General features: G+C 41.9%; 1 non-coding gene across 1 annotated transcript; it reads right to left on the bottom strand.

Moving 5' to 3' along the window:
• Positions 1-2,111: 2,111 nt before the first annotated feature.
• Trnal-aag (transfer RNA leucine (anticodon AAG)) lies at positions 2,112-2,193 on the bottom strand. Its single transcript has one exon. It is a non-coding gene; the product is annotated as a tRNA-Leu (tRNA).
• Between the last annotated feature and the right edge of the window lie 18,330 nt (positions 2,194-20,523).

The raw sequence follows: 20,523 nt of genomic DNA, 5'->3' as shown, positions 1-20,523 counted from the left end.
GCAGATGATGCAGTTATCTACAATTAAGTACTGTCTGAAAGAGCCTTCATTAATATTCAGTCAGATCTTGATAACATTTCAAAGTGGCAATTTGTTTTAAATGTTCAGAAACGTACAACTGTGCATTCAGAAAACCTAAAAATGTATTACCACACTATCAGTGAGACAGTGCTGAAATCTGTCGGCTCATAGTAACAACTGGGTCTACGACTTTGCAAGGATATAAAAAGGAATGAATACTTAGGCTCATTCATAGATGAAGCAGGTAATACACTTCGTTTTATTCGTAGACAGGGAAAATGCAATCAGTCTACAATCGCATGTGTGACCCATCCTAGAATATTGCTTGAGTGTGTGAAACCTGCACCAAATACGACTAGCAGGGGTACTGAATGTGTGCAGAGAAGGGCAGCACAAATAGTCACGGGTTTGTATGATCTGTGGGAGTGTGTGACAGAGATGCTGAAGCAACTGAACTGACAGAATCTTCAAGATAGATGTAAGTAATCAGAAGAAAACCTACTTCTATAAGATACAAAAACATAGATGTGGATGTAGATGCTAATTGTAAGGATATTTTTCACAAGTCATCACGAGTAAGCTCAAAAAAAAAAAAAAAAAAAAGACAGCTTCCATAGCAAGACAATACTAAACCATCTCTTCAACTCCTTTACCCAAAAGTGTAGAGCTCTGCCTACTTGGTTTTTACTGATTCCTCTGGGCCACCGAATTTCATGTTGCACAACCTCATCAGGGTTGGTTTTGGAGCGTTAAACCTTCTTCCAACCCATCTTCCTTTTCTGAACTGCGTCAAATGCTGTAGTCATTTCAGGAGGACTCAACTTTCCTTGACCCACTATTCCCATCATCCTCTTCGAATTTGCAGCTGAATTCCAAGAGAACACGAGTGTGTATTAATACGACAAACATGAAACAGTAAGGGGTCCATTTTAAGCAACTGAAGGGGGTCCAGTTTATGCAGGTATAGCTTACATTTTGTTAACCAAATACATTTTTAACCAAACATTTAAATGGAACGGTTTAGTCATAAAAATTAACCTTAAAACTTACTGTTTAAGAACACACATTTGCTGAAAGACTTACCTGCCGGTATCTAAGAGAAATACTGAAAATGTAGCAGCACAGTGTGAATACTTTCTCCACTGTCGAAACACATAAGGGCAAATTGCTAAGCAACAACTAAAGAGGCGACTTGTGCACCCTGCTACAGAGTGACAGAACACCAAACTACTGATTACACTTGGTCCCACTAAGAGTTCAGGAGAATGCAAACCCAAGGTGGAGTAGTCCACCTCAACGCAGAGTGTCCAGTTTACAGAAGTTTCCTCTACATATATGACTAAGTTATAGTATCCCATGTAATGGCTTCATAATATTTTGACAAAATTTCGGCTGCTAGTTGCTTTACAAAAAAAATCCAGAAAACAACTTGTCATGTAGACCTTAAATAATAGATGTATTGTCCGAGTAAGTGCATTTTTCTTTTATAGTCAACCTTCCACACACTTTTTATTACTTACTTTCGTACTTTGCTCAGTAAGAAATGAATGCCCTTTGCATTGCAAACAAAACGGAGAATGTAAATCACGTGTGTGTAGCTCATACTTATGTGAAGAGTGTTAAGAAGTGTTTGTGTGCAACAGTGATGCATTTATTGGAATAAGTGTGCTTTTTTTTTGCACAGCAACAGTTTATATACTGCCCAGGAGAAGTCCCCTGAAACATATGTAAGTTTATTTTAAGCTTCACCTTATATCTAAAGAAATGCAAGCATATTAATATGATTTTATCATAGAAGCGAACCATTAAAGTGACGCTAGAGATTCTGATAGTGTACGACATGCTGCTGACGCAAACGTTAGTCCATTCGGAAACGTTAGCAATCTGCAGATGGGCATGATAGCCTGAAACCAGTTATGGCTTTGCAGTAAAGCCGGTTCCTTTATTCATCTACATAATGGCCGCCGAGTTAAGTTTGGATAAAGTAACACCAAATACACTTGAAACATGTTTTCATGATTAATTCAGTCAGGAACAGCTGTACTTTGCAAATTACCATCGCGTGAGTTGCAGTCGTGGTGGAAAAATATTGGCAGCGGTGGGATTCGAACCCACGCCTCCGAAGAGACTGGTGCCTTAAACCAGCGCCTTAGACCGCTCGGCCACGCTACCACTTGAGAGACACATTGCCTATCTCGATACAGTCCTTACAAACACGTGTGGCACACGCAGACACGTTGTTATCTTCCCTAATAATAGTATTGCCCCGATTATCAACACTGAGAGTAACGAGTGTCCATAAGAATTGCCGAGTCACATCAAGGGTGGCTAAGATTCGCGATGTCACATTCCTCGATACTTTCGTACTACAAGCCGAACCAAAAGTGATACGTTTTTCGAGCGAGCTTTACTGTGCTGTTGAAGGTTAACGTCTTACTACAAAAACCATCAAATCCAGCATTTCAACTTCACGAAATTGCAATCCACTGTCGCCCTCTAACTCAGCTCGCTTTTATCGGCAGACAATGGTCACCGCGGTGATACCGCTCCTTAATGTCTCTATGACATGTTCTGTTTCGACCGTTTGGTGTGTCTATCGATCTTTGTGGTCGAATTGAGTTCTGAGAAGCGAGATTTCGTCGTTTAATTTCAAGCTCGTATTTGGTGGAGTTTATGTCAGACGTTATGATCAATATATGCTTCGGACATTGAGGATCTCTCGTAACGCGCTGGTGTTGGTACGATTTGTTATAATTAAATGTAAGATAATGAAAGGTAGGCGACTGAATCTTCAGAACACCTAAGTTAAAAATCACAGGCACGATCTGCATGCGTTCACGGTGGAGCAGTGCATACAGTTGCCAAGTAACGTAGTTAGGAGTAGGGCGGGATGGGTGTTGGGATAGGAGAAAATTTAGTGCAATCAGGTGTTTTTCTTTCAAGAAAGAATGATTTAAAAGTCGGTATCACGCAGGTTTATAACAGGGTCGGAACTATTGTTACTTACAAGTCGCCATTCGTGTTACAAGCTATTAAAACTACTACATAGGTTATATCATACCGTAAATAATAATTTTGAAGTTGAATTACCGATCTCCAGAAGTCCACATCCTTATCACAACACTGTTGAGCCCACTTCGGACGCTTTGCTTTTATTGTCGCTGTTAACTTTGGTTTTCTAGCGGGTCGACAGGCTTCGAAATCAATATCCTTCAAATTCCTGCGAATAGTGCGTTCAGGTGCATTCACGTTAGTCTCTTGTTGTTGAGATTTTATCTGTTTCGTTATTGAAAATCTGTTTTCTAGGCAAGTTCTTTAGAGAAGTCTGACTTTGAGGGGAAAATTGGTTTTCTTTCACATTCATTCTCCCTGCTGGCGCTCAGTTCTTCAACTGAATCAATTTTCTTCTTTATGCGTCTCGCGATAGCTACTGACATTTCCAACCTTCGCGAAATTTCCCGACTGAAATACCTTTTCGTATTAACATGGGCATTGACTACAGCTTTTTTACTTGGTAGAATGTCCCCCCTTTTAATCATTTTTAAAGATCACAATTAGTAATATCTGGCTGTTAATTGTGATGTCGATATTACGAAACTGATAATCAAAGCGACTAAAGTATTACACCAAACTTACACGCGAGAACGCCACTGAACAGGTCCCTTCATGTACGCTTTAATCTGCACATTGCTGGCTAGAAGTCACGTAGCAAAAGTAGATACAAAATTTAACAGTGCAATAAGTGCCTTGAGTAACTGACAAATTTTCCGATTAATCGCATTAAATATAATACTCAACACATAATTATTACAAATAACATTAAAAATGTCAGTGCATCTAATAATTTGGCCAGAGACTGTGGGTACCACTCAGAATAAAAAACACAGAATAGACTGACAAACCAGAAAACAGAATTTTAAAAAAATTGGTTGCAGCCGTCTATGACGATGAAAAGAAAATTTACAAGGTAGTTATTTTAGGAGATTTCTTTTCCAAACAATAACATCTTCATTGAACTACATATGAACTGCTTACTGTAGAAAGGCAACGTATCCACATTTCCTGCTTTTACAGTAGACATAAAAAACTGAGTAAAATCGGTTTAAAGTAATTTATCTTCTGGCATATATTTCTGGTATTTTGATGTAGGTACAATTGTTTATTATACGAATGTGTAAGTCAAGTAAGACGCACGGGGAAAGAGGGGGGAAACTTGGTTGGTGTTAGACATGTTCCCTTCCTGCAGTACGCTGGATTTTCAAATAATTTTTTGCTTTAAGTTACTCGTTTTAAATTAAAACGAGTACACATAAACTTCTTTTACTGTAATTAACACTGTTTATTACATATTTCTGAATATGTTTTTGACGTTGTGCACGGTTACACTACTAATCTTCATCTACATCACGAGATGCTTTTGTTGTTAGCCATGATGCGACTGATTTCCAAAGCTGCAACGTGTCTTGAGGAATATAGCCCAAATATTTCTTGGTGTCATCCATTTAGTTGATATTTACAGCTATTACAGATGTATAGGCTTCCTTTGAAAAGAATTCCAAAGGTTGCGCAGTTTTTCTCAGCCTGAAAGTGTCCCATCATCAAGCCAGCAGTATTCATAATGCACGGAATACTGTTATGTCTTCCGTAGGACGAGGTCCCAAGGCAAGGCCTGGGGAAGGAACCACAAGAAAAGTATACGCGCTGCCAGAAGCAACGACGAATGGGTTCAGTAAATTATCCCTGCCCGGTCAGACAGCAACAATGCCGACCGAAAACTCCGTAGAACAGAAAAACAAAGAGCGACACTGCAAAAACTTAAGTCACTCCGACACGTGAAAACGCTTGCATACTGATAAGTGGGACAACGCAACACTCGGATTATATATGTGGCACGTGAATTGGAGAGCTCGAATATCAGTATCCCAAAGCAAGCCAATACAGCTGTCAAAAATTTTCGAAAAAATTGGCTTTGAAATTTTCCAGCCGAGTTTAAATTACTACAAGACCGCGTGGTCTGTGGTAGAGTGCTTAGCCCTCATTCGAGTGGCCCAGGTTCGATTTCCGCCCGACGCAGCTCTTAACAGTAAGTTATACGAGCATTTCCGTGAAGCGTAAAATACAGTCACACGAAAAAAAATATAAAAATAAAAAATCTGGTAGTATTCGAGATTGATAATCGCTGGTTCGAATCTCGTTTCAGTTTTTTTTTTTGTTCCCTTCATATACCTATATCATTTTTTTTAAAAATTCATTAAGTATATGCTAAACAACGGATATCTAATTATCGTTTTTATATAAAAAAAGACATCTTATTTCTAATTACATGTTGCACGAAAAATTGCAGTTTCCATTGCAAATGTTAATTCCAAATTACCGATTTTTATTAAATGTTAATAAATATTGTTTAAACTAAAAACCATTACAACTTAAATTGTTGCAGCAAAAATGAAATATCGAATAGTCTCTATTTGGACTGTATTACCGTTTTATACCAGAGCTATAGTGGTGGATCATAACACAGAAACAATACTTTTCAGAGCATCGAGCACACTATAGAAATGCTGCATTCCTGACTGTTTCCCAGCAACTCTGACGTAATTTTCATAAAAACTAAAATTATACATGTTTTAAATAATGGAACGAAAAAATAAATAATTACCGAAGCGAAACTCGGATCAGTGATTATCAGTTAAGAACGCAATCTTCTTTCTTATTTGTACGTTTTTTCAGCTTTACAGAAATGATCGTAGAATGTGCGCCGGTCAGGAATCGAACCCAGACCGGCCGCATGCCAGGCAAGCTCTGTACCGCAGTACCACACGGTACATCGAAAAATAATTGTAATTCTGATGAAAAGCTCAAAGTCTGTTTTCTCGAGAATTCTTTTAGTTGCCTCGAACTGATTTGGCGGCTTAAGATTTGTACTCTGACATTCAGGTTCTGCAAAATAAAAAGTTACAAAAATCCGTTTGGCGTGTGGTCTCCTTGCGAGCCAAGATTCTCGATTACAGCTCCTATATAATGGACTAATTCGTGCGCTATTTTTTCCCCAAGTTTGAAAATTCGGCAAAATTTTTAACCAATTCACGCAACTTTTCGAATATTTCTTATAAAGTATATGATACTCCATGTATACATTGTTCTCAACAGTAATAAAGGTTTATGGTGATATTTAAAATGCACTTTTCATACAAGAGGAAACTTGTTTGTAAATATTAAATTTAATCAGTTAAAAAATTGGTACCAACGTCTTCAAATATGGGTGTTATGCAGTAACAACCTGTCCGTATTTATTACATTTTGCCCATAAACAGGCACTTGCAAAAGTAGTGTTTGGTTTTTAGTAGTAAGTAGGTATTTCAAGAAATGCGGCATTTTTGTTGTACTTGTGGCGTAGGGGAGGGGGAATATAGCTTCATATTACAGTGAATCGAATTTTTAGTAACAGTTTCATCTATCATTTAACCAGAATTCATTTTGTGTACTTCTTCATCACAGGTTAGTAACTAATCAACTGAAGAAGTAAGTAATGGACCTGCCAGATCAGACATGAGCGCCAATCCGCTTCTTCCTGGACTTGGGTAGGCGCGCCGGCACGGATCGAATCCGCCTGGCGGGTTCACGACGACCAGCCTGGGTGTAGTTTTTAGGCGGTTTACCACATCCCACAAGGTGAATACCGGACTGGTCCCCACATTACGCTTCCGTTATACTACTCGCAGACATTTGAAACACATTCGCACTATTACGTGATTTACACTAGACGCAGACAGCTGTGGTACACTGATTGCGCCCTGGTGGGCGGGGGGATATTACAGGGTGGTGGCACGAAGAGCATCTGGCCATCCCTTCAAATTAACCACCCCAAATCAGATTGTAACCATGCCGACCCTGCGAAAACTGCGGAAAAGGCACAGTCAGAAGAAGACTGAAGAAGTGATGAAGTATCAGCAAATAGTTCTGTAGCTCTATCTTCTATCAAGGTTGAACATAAGCAAGTACTAAGGCTTCTGGAACACATGCTGCCAAAATGAACACACCTAATGTGTCATGAAAACACTCAAGCCTCTCTCATATGTAATTTGTTAGTTTTATTATGTTACAGTAGCTTAGATTCTGCTTCCACAAAGTTAATGCCTACAACTTAACCGTCGAGCAGACGCCCCATTTTTCGTAACACGAGTGGCGTGGTGGGGTCTTTGTGTACATGTAAGGGGTAACTGTGTTACCAAGGTAAACATGTACGAGCAAACCCATAGTTTAGTGTTCATTTCATCAAACAACGATAAAATAGATCGGTTTCATTGAACAGTATTAAAATAAACATTCATTTGACCACTTTGTTGGCTCATGCAAGTGTTACCTCACACTAATGACCCACTCCTAGCATTTAAGAGCGCAGTTGCATCAGACCCTAACCAACTGCTTATTCTATAGCTAATTATCTCTTAGACAACTTCCTCATCTTGGGATTGCCCTACTAGCTAGGAAACTGGGTCATTTTCTTGCCCGGATCGTAATTTTTTTTTCTCACGTAGCTCACTGTTTATATTACTGTCGCTCACTTGGACGTATGGCAGAATAGCTTACCACAGTGTTAGCTGCGACGATATTTAAGGAATAGGTACAGATCTGCAGTTTTAAAACATGGAACGGCACGAGACAATGTTATTTGTGGCTGGCACACTTTATAAATAACACGCGCCAGCTCGAGAGTAGTTACAAATGGCCACTCGCATCGTGACTCATAAGCAAAGATGTATGAATGTCCTATACTAAGAGAAAAGCATGGCTTGCAATTCAACTCAGGTTGTTGTTGTGTTCAGTTCGAACATTAGTGATTCCTTGACATCCCAGAATGTGTCCTATCAACCGATCCCTTCTTTTCGTCAGTCGGCCGCGGTGGTCTCTCGGTTCTAGGCGCTCAGTCCGGAACCGCGCGACTGCTACGGCGCAGGTTCGAATCCTGCCTTGGGCATGGATGTGTGTCATGTCCTTAGGTTAGTTAGGTTTAAATAGTTCATAGTTCTAGGGGACTGATGACCTCAGATGTTAAGTCCCATAGTGCTCAGAACCATTTGAACCATTTTTGAACCTTCTTTTCGTCAGTCTGAGCCACAGATCTCTTCCAACCCCGATTCCATTTAGTACCTCCTCATTAGTTACGTGTTCTAAATGGCTCTGAGCACTATGGGACGTAACTTCTGAGGTCATCAGTCCCCCTGAACTTAGAACTACTTAAACCTAACTAACCTAAGGACATCACACACTATCCATACCTGAGGAGTTACGTGTTCTACCCATCTAATTTCCAGTATTCTTCTGTAGCACCAGATTTCAAAAGCTTCTATTGTCTTCTTCATTGATCTGGTCATCGCACATGTTTCATTTGTATACTTTGCTAAACTCCGTACAAATACTGTCAGAACAGACTTCCTTACACTTTAATCAATATTCAATGTTAACAATTTTCTTTTCTTCAGAGACGCTTTCCTTGCCATCGCCAGTCTACATTTTAAATCCTCTCTACTTCGGCCATCATCAGCTATTTTGCTGCCCAAACAGCCAAACTCATCTATTGCTTTAAGTGTCTCGTTTCCCAATCTAATACCCTCAGCATCACCAGATTTGATTCGACTACAGTCCATTAGCCTCGATTTGATTTTGTTGACGTTCATCTTATATCCTCCTTTCAAGGCACTGTCCAGTCCGTTCAGCTGCTCTTTCAAGTCCTCTAGTGTCTCTGCATGTCATCGGCAAGCAAAGATTTTATTTCCTCTCCCTGGACTCCAAATTTTTCTTTTATTCCCTTTATTGCTTGCTCTGTGTACAGATTGAATAACATCGGGGATAGGCTACAACCCTACCTCACTCCTCTCTCAATTATAGTTTACGTCGACAGTGACGTAATGTGCACAAGCGGAAAGAAAATGTCTGCTCTGCGCACTCACAGCGGGCCGTCCTGGGAACACGCCGGCTTTGTGCAACACTGACTCAAAGGGTGGTCTCGGCTCTTGTTGGTGACGTGACGTCACGTCAGCTAGGCACGGCGAACGGCAGGTCTGTTGTAGGCAGAAACGCCTGGGCGTACTTATCACTATAAATCTCTTATTTTTGGACAAAATGTTTGGTATTCTTTTGGATTCTGCAGTTTTATTTAGATGAAAGATTTTCTTACTATCGTAAAGCTACAAGTGAAGATCATAGTTCTGTATTACTGAATCTTGTCGAAACAAACTTAGATCAATATGAGAAGATGCTTTGCCCCATTGCAAGCTTCGGAAATTTTACATTCAAGTAACTATATTCACTTGAGCCATTTTGTTATCGAAACTTACCCAAACTCCCTTATAATTAACTCGTTTCTTTTATTTATTTATTTATTTTCGTTTGACATCGTCACTGGAAATGTGAACTAATTTACATGTGTAAATATCCAACTGTTGCCCGTCATTAGATTACAGTCGTTTTCAACGAAAGGAATTCTAAACAGGAAACAAAATAGCTTCATACATCGAAAATACTGCTGAGCTTAAACTTTTTTAAACATGCACATTAGAAAAGATAAATATTCTCCTCTTGCAAACTGAAAGCAGAAACTTTATAAGATAGAAATTTTTAATTTGATAAAACTGGTATCTCTCTTTTGCCTCTTCTGTCCCTCACCCCCTCCTCCAACGTGTACAATCGCAAGATATGTCATTAACATTCAGTGCTCCTCACCCCATAATCAACCAAGATACCTAAAGAAGAGCACCAATAAGTTCACAGTTCCTTGTAAAAGCAACCCAGTACAAACGTAGCTTCCTCAGACTTACAAATAAGGTAAAGAAACACGAATTTTGTTGCTGCTCGACCATGAAGTTGTTTTCACATTTTCCCGTGTCAGAGAGGGAGACACCACCATTATGAGTATGCCTGCAACAGGCCTGGCGTTCGCCGTGCCTAGCTGACGTGACGTCACGAACAAGCGCTGAGGCCTTCCTTGCTTTGTGCAGCAGGAGTCCCCGCAGCGATCCCCCGGGAACGGCCACGACTACAGCCAGCTAGCTGCAGCTGCAGCTGGGCTGTGAGGTGAGGAAGCGGAGCGTCCTTGGAGGAGGGCCGGCTACCTTGCCCGGCCGCGCTGCGCTGCAGGCTATCGACCCGCGGGCCGGGCCAGACACACGCCTAGGTCAGCGGCGGCGGAGGCGGCGACCTTGGGCGGTGCACACGGACCCGCGGGTTGCGTCACCGGCCACTGTGCGCTGGCGGCGCCGCCGAAGGAAGAGGTGGCGACAGCGGCGGCCGCGCGTGGCGAAATGGGGCAGCGGACGACGGCATCCACTGTGGCGCAGGCAAAGGCGTGCGTGGAATCAGGAATCGATGCGCTCTGTGTAAATAAATAATCGTTCATAGAAGACTGTGGTGATATCAGATGAAAGATGAACGATTATCTACGACAGTCATTTTATTTTCTTTTACGAGGGCTAGCACCTCATCCTCATATTTATCACAGCATTAAATTACATTTTAATAAGTAAAGGTTCAGAGCGGAATATATGAAACAAGTTCATACACAGATTTGGACTTTTGCATCTACATGATTACTCGGCAATTCACAATTAAGTGCCTGGCAGGGGGTCGATCGAACTACCTTCAAGCTATTTCTCCACCGTTCCACTCTCGAACAGCGCACGGGAAAAGGAAACACAATCTTTCCATGCGAGCTCTGGTTGATCTTATCGTATTACGATGATCATTGCTCCCTATGTAGAAGGGCGTCAAAAATATTTTGACACTGAAGGCAAAGTTGGTGATTGAAATTTCATGAGACGAAAAAGTCTAAATGCCACCTCAATTCTCGTATCATATCTGTGGTACTCCGTTCCCTATTTCTTGGTAGTATAAAACGAGCTGTCCTCCTTTGAATTTTTTCCTGTCGTCAGCCCTATCTGATGCAGATCCCACACCGCACAGCAATACTTCAGAAGAGGGTGGACAAGCGTAGGTAGGCAGTCTCGCTGGTGGACCTGTTGCATCTTCTCAGTGTTGTGCCAATAAATCGCAGTCTTATGGTTGGCTTACCTATGTGATCGTTCTAATTAAGTTGTCCGCAGTTGTAATCACTAAGCATTTAGTTGAATTTACAGCCTTTAGATATGCCTTATTTATCGTATAACCGAAATTTAGCGGATTCGCTTTATTACTCATATGGATAACTTCACATTGATGGTTATTTATGGTCAATAGCCACTTTTCGCACCAGCCGCTGTGGCCGAGCGGTTCTAGGCGCTTCTGTTCGGAACCACGCTTCTGCTACGGTCGCAGGTTTGAATCCTGCCTCGGCCATGGATGTTTGTGATGCCCTTAGGTTAGTCTGGGTTAAGTATTTCTAAGTCGAGGGAACTGATGACCTCAGATGTTAAGTTCCATATTGCTTAGAGCCATTTGAACCACTTTTCGCACCATACAGATATCTTGTTTAAATAGTTTGACAGTTTCTTTCGATTATCTGATGACTTCACAAGTGACAGCATCATCTGCAAACAGTCTAAGAGGACTGCTCAGATTCTGTCCTAAATCGTTTATGTAGATCAGGAACAGCAGAGGGCCTACAACACTTCTTTGGGGAACGCCACATATTACTTCTGTTACACTCGATGAGTTTCCGCCAGTCACTACGAACTGTCACCTTTCCGACAGGAAATCACAAATCCAGTCTTACAACTGAGACGATATTCCAAAGGCACGCAATTTGATTTGAAGTCTCTTGTGACGAACGGTGTCAAAAGGCTTCTTGAAACCTGAAAATATGGCATCCCATATCAATAGCACTCATTACTTCGTGAGGGTAAAGATCCAGTTGCATTTCACAAGACCAGTATTTTCTGAATCCGTGCTGGCTGTTCATCAATAAATCGTTTTCTTCCAGAAAGCTCGTAATGTACTTTTGATAACTTTTATTATGTCTTGACCACACTCATTTTTCAAAACCCTACGCTTTTCCTCTTTACGTCGTTTTCAAAGGCAATATTATTTCAGTGATACTAAATCGTTCATTAGATACATTATATCACAACATTCTCGATCACGAGACAAGTGCAAACTATCTAATGAACAATTTTATATGACTAAAATAACACTGCCTTTGACAATGACGTACAGTAGAAACGCGTAGGGTTGTTGAAAAATAGCAGTGTGGAGAAGACATAAGAAGTTACCAAAAGTGCATCAAAATGGCAGCATCGTCTCAGAGCATTTTCATGAAAATTGCAGCTGATGTTCAATGTTCAAATACAGTATGTGTTCCAAAATATTACTGCAAATCGACGTTAGATATATGGGCCAGTAAGCCATTGGATTACTCCTATTTCCTTTCTTGGGTATTCTTGTGACTTGTGAAACTTAGTACTGTTAAGCTCACGTGAGCCAGTTGGAGGGTGGGGCATCTGGTCTTTCCTGGAATCCAGGTACAATTTTTTTTCTGAATTCTTTCACATTTCCAGCTACGGTTTATCAGGGATCGTACTGAACTACAGGTTTAACACTGCTGAGGCCCACGGGGAAAGGGGGGGGGGGGCAATTCACTATCGCTTCTCCCCCCCCCTCTTTCTCTCTCTCTCTCTCTCTCTCTCTCTCTCTCTCTCTCTCTTCTCCTTGCAACTCTGTTCAGTGGAAAATATGACGATTCCTAGACGCGGCGGCGGTTTCGGCATCATTCAAGATGGATGCGAAACTTTTCAGAAACCTGCCAAAACAATGTCTTCGGTCTTTCCTCGGTCGCTTCCTCATATCAGTCCCGATCGAACAGCAGATTCGCTGGCGCGCCGATTCCGACGCCATTTCCGAGAACAACGCAATCGTGGCATCAGTGGATGTGTCGCCCACACGTCCACAAATTAGCATAATGGCACCGACCTCCCTTTGAAGTGCGAAATCACAACAGCAGTTTATTGTTTTCTGTGGACGGAGAAGGCCTTTGATGGCTTGCTGAATATCCATTCAGCGCGACACGGCGGAGCAACTCCAGAGCTCTCCGAAGCACACGGCCATGCTGTATTTGCTACAGACGCGTACATTTATGTAACTGATCTCGGGAGCTAAATACAGCAGTCGAAAAGAGATTTTACCATTGCCTGCGATAGAAGAGAGGAAAAATGTGTGAAATTCCACAATCTAAAAAATATCCGCTCTAGAAATTGGGTCTTCCTCGAACTCTATGGGCTGCAACACAGCGCCAAATTCAGTCACAGAGCTACGTGTTCTGCAGACCACTTGCTCCTCTCGTTGCACAGTACCGATACAAACTGGAGAGACGATGACTGCTTTGATTCCTAGGCTGTTAAAAGGTGGTTCTACTGGCCAATTTGGGTCGGTGGGCGAGGCGCCTGTCATCGCAGCATCAAGGTCGCGCAAACTTGTCCAGTTTCTCGCGTGCAGGCCACCCGCATACATCTGTGACTCCTACAGTGTTGGAACGTGGGGACACATTAATTCGAGGTGATTGACGGATTACAAACACATCGCCGCACAACTGGACGTCTCTGTTATTAGTGCTGGCACTTTCGTCCGCCAGCTGGGGTACTCAGAGGTGTGTGCCCATTGGGTTCTTCGCCCACTAATAGGAGACCATAAAGACAAACGAAGGACCATCTGTGCGGAATTGCTTGCGCGTTACATGCTTGATGGCGACAATTTTTGGTCAGATATAATCACGTCCGACGAAACGTGAGTTCATCACTTCGAACCCGAAACAAAACGGCAATCCATGTAGTAGCGCCACACCACCAACAAACGGGATCTCGCACCTTCCGACTTCGTAAATGAAACAGGAATTAGGTTCCGGTGTCCAGTGTAATGTTGTCTTTAAATGTGTCAGTACTAAGCATTTAATGTTTATTTGAACAATAATAAAAAAATGTAATCATAAGCATACCAACGAACAACATAAAGTAAAATAGATAACTCTATAGTCAGCGCAATACGACGGATTTGAATGTGAAGTGTCTAATCGGGCTACACTGATGGCAGATGCCTAGTAGGAAATTCAAAAATACAATAATAACAAAAACCTGTAAAACTAGGGTGTTTATTTCCTGTGTTTCGGAGGACCTACAAGATTACTCGGTTTCTTAAGTTTTCGTTTTACACTGAAGCTAAACGATAAGAACAAAATGCCTTATGTTGCTCTTGATCTAGTGAAAACATATGCAGGACGCAACTTGAGGAATGAACTGTTCGAGCGCTTTGTCTGGTGTTTTTCAAATGAACCTCTACGATTTCGTTACATTTAAATTTTCGTTCCATCCTAAAACATTATGGATGGTTATCCTAAGCGTTTTACGGTTGATTAGTAGCAGGAGTTGGTCGGTGGTGGTGTAATCAAAGAATATAGGATTATTTCGCGTCTTCGAGTGCTTATTATATTTACTTATCTTCACTGATAGTTGCCAGGTTTACTCCAAGCGCTGATTAGCGACAAGTTTTTCTTGGATTTCGCAATCATTTTCTGAAGATACCATGTTCCTGTATAAAATTCGACATTTGCGAACAGCCTCTTAAATTTGTCAACGATATTTGTGAGATAGTCTACATACATCGTGCACCATAAGGATGAAATTTCGCTATCTCGACCTAACGCCGAGCCCGCTTTCTCTATTTTTTTATCTTTCTTTCTGATCTTTAGCTTGCACCATATATACTGTTTACTCAGAGTATACATAGTTACAGACAGATGAATACAGTATAGTCGATGTAAGTTCCAATGTGCTGGAATGCTTCCCTCAGCCCGTTGTCTGTGATGTGCTGGTGTTACATGCTGATACCTGTGAGAACACCGAACCGGCACAAAGAGGTGAGAAGTCTGTGTACAGCATTGCTAACAAAGCAATCATGCATATTGGCAAACGATGACGAAACTTCACAACGTGTAAAATGATTCCAGTGTTTCCCTGTTCTTTGGCACGTGAAGACATGATCTGCGCCCCCTCCTTGTTTTGCAGAAAGGTGTCTCTGCGATGTGCAGCCGTTGGAGATGTTTTCAGAAACATCCACCGTTACATTTGGAATCTGGGTATGAGGGAAGCGAGTCGGCTAGACACCAAATGTGTATGGGATTTTGTGGAGAAGGGGAGTGACGCGTAAAGTGTTCCGTATTTTGTGCTCTGTTGTCCCCTTCCATTCCGGTTGTCACTCTTCTATTATGTCTTTGTGTAGAACATAGCGGTCCAGACAGTGTTGTTTCTTTCAAAGCAGTTACTTTGGCTGTGCTGGACAGCTTCGTTGCCAGTAATCTCACAGTGTGATTTCATCCAAAAGAAGTTAATTGTTTGACCCTCTTCACGCATCGACTCCACACTTCGATAATCCTGTATGGAAAGCGGTTTTCCGTCAAGCTATGGCTTACATTAAGTAGTACAGGGTGTCTGAAAAGGTATGGTAAAACTTCAATGTCTTACACCGTACAAACTAATTGAGATACATACCACTGAAAGTGACTAGCCTTTACTTTGTGTGTTATCGTAAATACAAACCTGGGAAAGTGAAGCGACAATCTAAATTTGCTACTAAGCTCAAAGCCACAACACTTAAATGAAATTGAGAAGAATCCTGTGTGTGTGAAAACAGATCTCATTCATAAGCAAATAAATAATCAAACCAATAATTTCACGCTCAGTAGACTATCAGTGCGAACTGTTTGAAAGAAAACGTAACTGTAAAAAAAACTAATGTCGACTTGAATGAGAATGTAACCCGAAAGACGCTAAAATTTCTGCACTGACATACGGCCCTGGTAAAATAAAGAAACTGACAGAATCTGCATTGCGCAAAGAAAACTAAACAATCACATATTGTGAATCTCACCTGCAAAATGAAATACTGGCAGAAACAGGAACACAGCAAGACTCCGCAACAGCCCCTTTAAGTTCCGAACTTTCAGTTAGGAAGGAATTTATCAAAAACGAGAATAGACTAAAGTTTTGAACTTGGCTGCGTGGTCAGCCACCGTTTACAAAGTAAAATTAAAGCAACAGCAGCTCTCGGTCGCAAAAAAAGAAGTCTTTTGACCTACGGTTCGGCACAGCTATGAGTACCTTCATCAGAAGTAAAACACACAAACTGGCATGTCACTTACTACTACTACTACTACTACTACTACGTGATCAGGGACAGTGGACCGCACGCATCTACAAGTTTCCTCCTCCACTGTATTCTGTCCATTGCTGCTATCCGCCATTCGTCCACATCTATTGACATTTGTTTTAAATCTTCATGGAGTCCGTCCCTTCAACGCTTCTTGGGTCTCCCTGGTGGTCTCTTTCCTGTAGGTGTGAAATCCAGGAGCTTCCGAGGCCATGTGTGATCCTCCATCCGGGCCACATGGCCGGCCCACAGCATTCGTTTAGCTTTCACAGCTCCTGCTATGTTGGGCTGCTGGTATAGTTCCTCAAGCTCTTGGTCGTATCTGATCCTCCATTCCCCTGTATCTGCACCCAGAACTGGACCGAAGATCTTCCGAAGCACTTTTCTCTCAAAGACAAGAAGCTTATGGAAGTCCTGTTTCCGGATACTCCATGTCTCACAGCCATATAGAACAACAGGCTGGATCAGGGTTTTGTACAGTCGTATCTTGAACTGTGTGGAGAGAGATTTGGACCGAAGCAGTTGTGCTAGGCTGTGGTAAGATCGGTTTCCTGCTTGTAATCTGGCATTGAGCTCTGCTTCACATGACGAGTTCTCAGTGAAAAGTGCCCCTAGGTATTTGAATTCTTGCACTCTCTCGTAGGACTGGTCCCCAACCTGCAGTGATTGTAGATGATCAGCAGTCTGACAATGACCACACATCATAACGAGGTACTCTGTCTTGGCTTCGTTTCTGTTTAGCCCAAATTTGCTGGCAACCTCCTTTAGTGCTTTGGTCACGTATGAAAGTGAATACATGCGATAAAAATTTGCTCACAAAATTTTAAAAATAGAAAGCATAGAAGGCAAGCCACAGTGGGCCGCTCACACGCGTCGAGGTACGGTAGCATCAGAATGATGCTACCGTAACTCCTGCGAAGCCATCCGGAGGACGTTGAAAAGCCAACCGTATCCGTTCTACATCGGGTTCACTTGTTCCGCGACGTTCAGTGTGGTGCTTCACATCAGAGCATGCTGTCTCCATAAAATTCCTGTGTCTCGACGTCCGCGAGGGTGTGTGTTTGAAAGTTCCTTTGAACCTGCGTGTACGATTTGGTCTGAATAAACGTTTCCACAAGCTGAGCCTTTTCTTCAACCGTTGTCGTTGTGCTTCACTCAGACACCCTGGAACACACACACAAAAAAGCTGTGTAAGTTTGTACGTCACGTGGATACATTAAACAGTTTGGGGCGCTACAAAACGCTAAAGCTGTAGCGTACCTTTTGAGACACCCTGTAGTTTTAGAGCAGATAATGACTCATGGTGTAGGAAAACAGGACTGCTGCCATCTGCGAGCAGAAACGTAGGGCTCCCAGAATAACAACAAATTCCTCGTTCATGACACCTTGTTCTGATAGTAACGTGAATAGCCCAGACTTCTGCAAACGTGGTATATAGCGCCCGCTTCCGACAGAGTCGCTGGTTTTGGACCCGTACGTACAGATATAGACTGACTCTGGAAGCTGTCTTAAAAATTGCCCCCAAATTTTAATATTTATGTTGGCCTCATGGTCAAAGGTGATGCGAGTTAAAAGTTTCTGAAGACCGGATTTTAATGGAAATGGGACGCTAAAACTATTTAGTGTAGATAGTCTAATGATTTTCCCTGAAATTCCCTGGACTAAGAGAGGACGAGTTGTAGGTATGAGGAAGCTACTGTTAAGCACTATATGGTTAGGTTTGATTCAATCGATTGTAAGCTACCGCTTCTGCTTTGCTCTTTTCTGCTGATGGGTAAGCCTGCGAGCCGAACGTATAAGTGAAAAATTTTGCACAACGGATTTTATAACGCTAATTTGTCACCCTAACACTTATCAGCTCTCCAGAAGGATAAGCTTGTCCTTTGCTCTATATGTGACGTTAACTAGTCGTATGAAAATCTGGTTCGTTTCTAACCATATCCTCAGTATATGCCAGAATGTTCAGATGTGCTCACCTACATACACTGCCTCCACCAGGTGGTTGCAAACATGAAATACACAAATGAGGAGATAATAAATGACCAAGGAAAGTACTAGATATGAAATGATACACTCAGTAGTGTTAAATTCTTTACTCTTCTGCAATTCACTCTATTCAAGATTACACAGTTCTGCCTATTTACATTTGGTAATCGCTCTGTCTGGCACTGTCCTGTGATATATACACGGTCGTTAATTCAAGCGCGGAATTCTGACATCAGCTATGGCAATTGCAATTATATTTAGAACTACATTCGCGACTAGCAACGTGAAGCCTCAGCAAAGAACGAAAAAGACACGTGATCAGCAATTTACTTTACCTCCCTAACCGCCGTTGCGAATGTACGACCACTACAGTGAACTGACGCTTATCGCTGCGAAGGTTCTCACCTCAGCGAGGTAACATAAATTCTACCTCACCAAAAGCTTCCGTGGGCACCTCCAAGGCTGCCGAGGAATACCAGACGATCGTCAGGCTCTCGCTACGAATACTCTGTCCCATAACGAGGTCGCACACCTTGCCAGAACCAACCTCTCTCCTCGACGCTCCAGGAACAAGTGTTTTTTAGTCGCTACGCTTTTTCGTACCTCCTGTTGTTTTTTTTTTTTTTTTTCTTCCCCCCTGTGGGTGGCCAATCATGTTGCTGTAAGGCGTTCGTTTCCGAGCGCCGACCAATCTCAGTTTTGCAACCGACCGAAGCTTCTAGAAGCTTCCAGACTGTTCCAGAAGCTTCCGCTCCGGCCGTTGGGAAAACCACCTACACGGGGGTGAGCGAGCCCCCGCGTCTTCTCCTTGTCCTCGGCCACGTGGCTCCCGCTAAGCCGCGGTCCACCCGCCCGGGGTTTGCAGGAGCTTACGGGCGCTGTTGTCTTCAGCTCTCAGGCGTGCCTGCCTCGCTTGTGTCTTTCCCGTTCTCCTGCCAGCCTCCCGTCTCCGTCCGCTTCACTATCGCCCAACGTGCAGATATTCTGCTACAAATTAAGATCCCTAGCCGATGTCAGTATCGTTAATGGTCTCCTGTCTCGATGATTATACTATTAAAGGGTCTTCTTTCCGGCGTGGTAGTTGTAATGTGGATCAAAATGATGCCACCTTATTACACGATTGGAGACTGTTGAATTCGCATCGACTCCTCTTGCAGATTGCTGATTTCGTATTGAGACCTGTTAAGTAAAAATCTGGTGCAGATACTCTTTCTTATGACAGTCTACATATACAGTTTTCTTTGCTAAGAAATATGAACTCCAGTCGTATTCTCTGGCCAACAGAAGTAGACTAGTATCAAACATAGGCCTTGATTTGAGGAAGAAATTTCTGAGAACATTCGTCTGGAGCACAGCATTGTACGATAGTGAAACATGGACTGTGTGAAAACCGGAACAGAAGAGAATCTAAGAATTTGAGATGTGGTACTACATACGAAAGTTAGGTGGACTGATAAGGCAAGGAATGAGGGGGTTCTGTGCAGAATCCGAGAGGAGAGGAAAGGAAAGGAATATGTGGAAAACACTGAGAAGAAGAAGGGACAGGATGAAAGGACATCTGTTACATCAAGTAATGAACGTAGGGCTCCATAAGGTTCCCTTTCTGTGCAGCGACGGTGAAATATAAAATTATAAAGAATGTAGCAACCAGTCGCGGAGACAATTTATTTATATTGTTGCAAATCGATTTCGACTGATATCAGTCATCATAAGTGCTAAAACAAATACAAGAGACAGGGCATAAGCAACAACTACTTTAACAAACGAGAAAATGACAGTAAAACATAGTTACATCAATTACAACATATACAGATATCTGAAATCAAAATTCATAGCCATAATATACCATTTTTCTAACCGATACAAGTAGAAGTACAGTCTTTGACTAATTCCTATTACGAAGTGACATCATAGGTCAAACACTACAACAAGATAACTTGAGGTGGCGCCACGTTGCAATAAGCGCCCCATGTGTAAAATACATAATTAATGTAAATTACAAGCAATAAGGAATATATCACATTACAAAAAATTATATAGTGATGGTAATTGATAATACCAATTTAAATAATTACAACAAGTGAAATTGTCTGAAAATTGTTTTTATCGCCGGTGGTTGGCAGTAATATGGCAATCCTTGCACCGGTTACCACTATACTCGTGAGAAATAAAAGGGCGCATGGTACATTTGTTCATGAGGCAGAGTAGATCTAAAGTCGTTATCCACATATATGGCTCTTCCTATACGTAACACTTCGTTAATCGCACTATTTAAGTAATACGGTTGTTTATCTCGTACTGTAATTTTCATCTGAACTTCGTCAATTTTGGATTTGTGCATTCAGTAACATAGCTCTTCTATTGAAAGTAGCATAAATGTGCATTTTGATG

Source organism: Schistocerca gregaria, chromosome 1 (genome assembly GCF_023897955.1).
Source record: "Schistocerca gregaria isolate iqSchGreg1 chromosome 1, iqSchGreg1.2, whole genome shotgun sequence".
Taxonomy (NCBI): domain Eukaryota; kingdom Metazoa; phylum Arthropoda; class Insecta; order Orthoptera; family Acrididae; genus Schistocerca; species Schistocerca gregaria.
This window is presented reverse-complemented; position numbering and strand designations above follow the sequence as displayed.